Raw genomic sequence first — 6832 nt, 5'->3', positions numbered from 1 at the left:
CACTGCTACATCAGATGTAGCAATCTGATGTAGCAGAGCCGAGGGTGCACTAGAACCCCTGTGCAAACTCAGTTCACGCTAATAGAATGCATTGGCCAGCGCTGATTGGCCAATGCATTCTATTAGCCCGATGAAGTAGAGCTGAATGTGTGTGCTAAGCACACACATTCAGCACTGCTTCATCACGCCAATACAATGCATTAGCCAGTGCTGATTGGCCAGAGTACGGAATTCGGCCAATCAGCGCTGGCTCTGCTGGAGGAGGCGGAGTCTAAGGTCGGACCTGAATGGAGACTGGTGTGGAGCGATCTTAGACTCCGCCTCCTCCAGCAGAGCCAGCGCTGATTGGTCGAGTTCCGTACTCTGGCCAATCAGCGCTGGCCAATGCATTCTATTAGCCCGATGAAGTAGAGCTGAATGTGTGTGCTTAGCACACACATTCAGCTCTACTTCATCAGGCTAATAGAATACATTGGCCAATCAGCGCTGGCCATTGCATTCTATTAGCTTGATGAAGCAGAGTGTGCACAAGGGTTCAAGCGCACCCTCGGCTCTGATGTAGCAGAGCCGAGGCTGCACAAGGGTTCAAGTGCACCCTCGGCTCTCCTACATCAGAGCCGAGGGTGCGCTTGAACCCTTGTGCAGCCTCGGCTCTGCTACATCAGAGCCGAGGGTGCGCTTGAACCCTTGTGCACACTCTGCTTCATCAAGCTAATAGAATGCATTGGCCAGCACTGATTGGCCAGAGTACGGAATTCGGCCAATCAGCGCTGGCCAATGCATTCTATTAGCCCGATGAAGTAGAGCTGAATGTGTGTGCTAAGCACACACATTCAGCACTGCTTCATCACGCCAATACAATGCATTAGCCAGTGCTGATTGGCCAGAGTACGGAATTCGGCCAATCAGCGCTGGCTCTGCTGGAGGAGGCGGAGTCTAAGATCGCTCCACACCAGTCTCCATTCAGGTCCGACCTTAGACTCCGCCTCCTCCAGCAGAGCCAGCGCTGATTGGCCGAATTCCGTACTCTGGCCAATCAGCACTGGCTAATGCATTGTATTGGCTTGATGAAGCAGTGCTGAATGTGTGTGCTTAGCACACACATTCAGCTCTACTTCATCGGGCTAATAGAATGCATTGGCCAGCGCTGATTGGCCGAATTCCGTACTCTGGCCAATCAGCACTGGCTAATGCATTGTATTGGCTTGATGAAGCAGTGCTGAATGTGTGTGCTTAGCACACACATTCAGCTCTACTTCATCGGGCTAATAGAATGCATTGGCCAATCAGCGCTGGCCAATGCATTCTATTAGCGTGAACTGAGTTTGCACAGGGGTTCTAGTGCACCCTCGGCTCTGCTACATCAGATTGCTACATCTGATGTAGCAGTGCCGAGTGTGCATCAGATGTGTAGTTGAGCAAAACTGACTCAGCACTGCTAAGTCTGCATTCGCATAGGAATGCATTGGCCAGCCTTCGGCCAATCAGCGCTGGCTCTGCCGGAGGAGGCGGAGTCTAAGGTCGGACCTGAATGGAGACTGGTGTGGAGCTATCTTAGACTCCGCCTCCTCCAGCAGAGCCAGCGCTGATTGGTCGAGTTCCGTACTCTGGCCAATCAGCACTGGCCAATGCATTTCTATGGGGAAAAGTTAGCTTGCGAAAATCGCAAACTGACAGGGATTTCCATGAAATAAAGTGACTTTTATGCCCCCAGACATGCTTCCCCTGCTGTCCCAGTGTCATTCCAGGGTGTTGGTATCATTTCCTGGGGTGTCATAGTGGACTTGGTGACCCTCCAGACACGAATTTGGGTTTCCCCCTTAACGAGTTTATGTTCCCCATAGACTATAATGGGGTTCGAAACCCATTCGAACACTCGAACAGTGAGCGGCTGTTCGAATCGAATTTCGAACCTCGAACATTTTAGTGTTCGCTCATCTCTATTTATAAGACAAATGATGATAATGCTCTTAATATTTTATGGTGCCCAACTTCCCTGTCAGGGGCTCTGAACCACCACGATATTAGTTGAATATTCGAATATTGAGCGGCTATCCGAATATCGAATATTTTACTGTTCGCTCATATCTAGTTAAAACATAAAAAAGCCTATACAAATTTAGTGTGACTGTAATTGTACCAACCCCAAGAATACAGGTGATATGTCATTTTGGCCGCACCTAGAAGAAAGTCAAGCAAGTTTTTTTTTTTTTTTCTTTAATTTCATTCAGAATTTTTTCCATCTTTCCAGTGAATCATATAGAATCTCAGATGATATCATTACAAAATGTCCTGCAAAACTTAAGCCATTTTATGACTCTGTGAATAGAAAAATGAGAAAAATTGAACAATGGCTGCAAATGGAAGGGGTTAATATTCTCACCTTTCAGTACTGTACTATCTCCTTGGATCTTCTCTTTAGGTCTCAGTTTCTGCATACAAGGTCACTGAGATTGTAAACTGGGAGTTCGGTCCACACATTTCCCTTGAACATGTTGCACTAAACATAAGGGAAATAACGTATTCTGTCAACATATGTTTCAGGTAGCTGTAATCGTGCAGAGACTCATATGACTCTAGGAGATTAAGGGTGCATGCACACTACGTAACGCTGGGCGTGTATGAGAGCCGTACACGCCGGCATTACAGCAGACTGCCGAACACTTCCCATTCACTTCAATGGGAGCGCTCGTAACAGCGGCGTTTACGAGCGCTCCCATTGAAGTGAATGGGAAGTGTTCGGCAGCCCTGCTGTAACGCCGGCGTGTACGGCTCTCATACACGCCCGGCGTTACGTAGTGTGCATGCACCCTAAGAAAGCAAAATAACAAGGAATAAATGTAAGTATATTATTTCAGTGGAATAACTAAATTCATTAAATCTCAGCACATATTTGTTTTCATATAAATTTTGAGACAGACATAAAGATGAGTATATAGAATGTACATATGTGTAACATCCACATCTCAACAATCCATCTCTGCTCCCACTATGATGCTGATCAGGTCCTCACTTTCTGGTGGCTTTCAACGCATAGATAGGGTTGAGCCGATCTTGAGATTTCAGGATTGATTTTAAAATCCGATTTCCGATCATTTTCCAGACGATCGCAATCGTGAAATTTGCTCAATCACCGATCGGAGTCCGATCGCTCAACCCTAGTGAATGCTGCTCTATGGGAAAAGTCACTTTTAGGGTTGAGCCGATCTTGAGATTTCAAAATCCAATGTCTGATAATTTTCCAGCCGAAATTGAGAAATTTGCTCGATCGCTGATCAGTATCCAATCTTTTCCGATCCGGGTCGCTCACCCCCATGCATAGAAACCAATCTGACATTGGCTGAGCAGTTATTTCCCATTTGCTAACAGGGACCGATAAACAAAATCCTACACAGGACCAGTTGTAGCTACAGAAACAATGGGGCACAATAAGTGGAATATGTCTATAAAGATTTAACTGCATTCTATGAATCAAATCAAGAAATATTCAACTGGATATCCCCATTAGGCTAAGGCCCTATGGGACATTCCGCAGCTATAAAGCACTGTGGGAAAAAACGTGGCGGCAACGCATCACAGTTCTTCCCGCAGAGCTTTAAACAGAAACTTTACAGAGTTTTCCTCCGTGGACTTTCTGTTACAATGATATCTATGGGGAAACCGCTGGTGTTTCGTAAATATAATTGAGATGCTGCGGTTTTCCAAAACCGTGCTGGTTTTAGAAATCACGGCATGTCTACACAAGAGTTTTTACTGCAAACTTTGCCTGTACTGTAAAACACTGCAATTTTTCCCATGGCGTTTTTGTACCATGAGGCCCCGACCTTAAGGCTAAGACCCCACGGTATGAAAACACAACCAAAAAACACTTCCAAAAACACTGCGTCGGAAAATTTTCTGCCTCTATTATAGCTATAAAGAAAACACCAGCATTTCCATAGGTATAATTGACATGCTGCGATTTCCAAACAATGTGAGTGTTTTTGAAATTGCAGCATTTCTGTTGCAGACTATTTTGTGCATTATATGAATAGGATTAGCCAGAATCCCATTGACTTTTCAGACCATGACCATGACGAGACCATGACTAATCTTCAGATAACTGGTTGTATTTGAAGATCTCCAGTCTGGAAATTTGCATGGAACACCTTTCCTATATCCCAGAGCAAATACAATAACATAACATCAAATATCTGTAGATTATTTTATTTTTTATTTTGCTTACCACCAACATATTCCATGGCGATTTGCAGACATTGTCAATCACTGACCTCACCATCTACTTTCAGTATGTCTTTGGAGTGTGGGAGGAAACCGGAGTACCCAGAGGAAACTAACACTACACAATGATGTATTAGTAAATACAATGATGTAATGAAGAATGTTGACATAATATTACATACACTGTACATCTACAACATCCATGTGCAGAGGCGTTGGTGTCTTATGTTGTACCCACTATTAACAAATCACTTTTCGGAGAAATTTGCTGTTACATAAACCATTATCATTCTTATAGAAATAGATTGTGGAAAACAATTTGTTCAACGAACCAAAGAACTTTAAAGTAAACAAAATTCACAAAACACGTCTAATGAATCATCTGCTTTACAACCATATGGCAAAGAGACCTCTCCTATAGCAAATCATTAATGTTTCTGAAAGGTCATACAAGTGCTTTCCTGCTGCATTTCCATGACTTCTGGGGATACTTAAACATCTGCTCATTTTACCCTTTGGTATTCAGCAACACAGAGGTTTCTCAGCTTGTACAATGTTTTTTTTATATATATAAGTCAAATGTTGTTTTGCAGGCAGGCAGAGCTGAGGTCACGGGTATCTCAGTAGCCCAAGGCGGCACTGTATGATAACAAGAGCTCATGTAAGGTCAAAAAAACAGCATTTCCTTTATGTCTTCTTGTGTGGAAGAAAATCTAAATTGTAATTATGTATGTGATTGGTAATTTTACATAAACAAGATGGGGTTATCATGTGGAAACCTAGTAACATGTGCAGGGCAAAACTGCTTAGGGCAAGTGTCAAATCTATTTTATCAGTTTAACCTAATTGCTTATTTCATTTGTTTCTCAATGTTCCAGCCAAGAACTCGATTTACCTACTAAGAAAGAACTGAAGATGGGCAATGCTTTTTATTAATCTACATTGATCGTTGTCACTTTCATTGTATTTCCTTTTATCTCATATATGTTTATAATAGTGAATACAATGAGGAGACAAAAGGTGGGAAATATCGGAGGGAATTTATCAATCCCTCTATGCCCGTTTTCTGCACGGCACTAAAAACGTAAACCACAACCTGATGTTGTGTCCTCTTCATAACTCTACTGGATGTCTCAGCACCAGAATGGAAATCTATGTCAGGAAGGAACTGGCATACATTTCCATTTTAAATCATGGCAGGTATAATAAATCAGTCAGGTCAAGGCATCCCTAGTACAATGTGGCAGGAAGGGTATCTACCGGGACTTGTGGTACATATTTGGTGCAAAAAAGGACCTTGTGGCAAACATGCACCTAATATCATCTTATGATAATAATGAATTTGGATTTTGCTTTTACAGCGTTCACTGCATAACCAAAATGGCAAGCTCCTTTGCTTGGAGCTTCTGTCAAGTTTTGTAAAAGTCCCCACATGTCATATAATGGCCTTCACACTCAGCAGAATGACCTCCGAAGTGATCAAAGCAGTGCCCTCACACTCAATAGAATTGCTCCTTCACTGTCCAACATATAGTATAATGGCTCCCACACAACCTTAACATATAATGGCTCCCAAATATTATATAGTGGCCACCACAAGGTCTTCACATATAATGCCCTACAAGTGCCACCACATATTTCATAGGAACCCCAACATGTAATATAATACCCCCACACTAATCTCAAATATAATGGCTCCCATAGTGCCCTCACTCAGTGTTGTTTAAGAAGTGAGAGGGAAGGATAAAGTTCAAGGCCATGAACAGGCATTCAAGATTGGTGGAGGTCAGTGGTTCTTAGCCATGGCACATATCTCATGGGAGTATTCCCTGGGGGTACACAAACCACTCATCAAGAACTAATACCCTAGGAGTCTTAAAACCAAGGGGATATGATCACTACTACAATCAACTGCAATATTAATGTATTGCTGTATGGTGACTTATCCATTCATGTTTATGGCAGTCTTTAATTGAGACATAAGCAATATAGGTCTGGGAAACTCCAATAACTATTGGGCGCTGACTACGGTAATCCAGTGCCTTGTTCACATTTGAACTAAGGTGTTAGAAGGGTTAATGTTTCAATTGGAGAGAACTTTTGGGCATTGTTGTCAGGTCTCTGCTCAGCACCTGCCCACATCCACCCTAATAATATGGCAGTAGTCAGCAAGGGGTTAAAATGAATCCCCAACTTTTAGAATCATGCAGAAGTTCTAAAATTCTGTATGGATTCATTTCTTAATATGTCTTTGTCGTGGTCAGATTTCTATTCTATTAATAGGTTCCAAGTCCCCATTCAGCGCCAGCGCCGCACCTTCCATGAGGCGACCTGAAGCGACCACTTCAGGCGGCGCTATACCAGGGCCCCGGGGAGGGCGGCATTTTTGGTTGCCTAAGCCAGTCCAGGACAAGCTGTCCTGGACTGGCTTAGCGTCACCGAGCGGTGGATTGGGGAGGCCGCTGGAGCAGCGCTGCTCCAGCGGCCTCCCCTCACGCTCTCCGTGCCTACTCTCTGCCTGCTAACGCCATTCCGCCACGCCCCCTTTGCTTTGCCCTGCCCCCTTAGTTCTGCCCCGCCCCTTTATTTCCACCCCGCCCCCTTCACTCCA

Source organism: Leptodactylus fuscus, chromosome 2 (genome assembly GCF_031893055.1).
Source record: "Leptodactylus fuscus isolate aLepFus1 chromosome 2, aLepFus1.hap2, whole genome shotgun sequence".
Lineage (NCBI taxonomy): Eukaryota > Metazoa > Chordata > Amphibia > Anura > Leptodactylidae > Leptodactylus > Leptodactylus fuscus.
Note: the sequence above shows the minus strand (reverse complement) of the source record.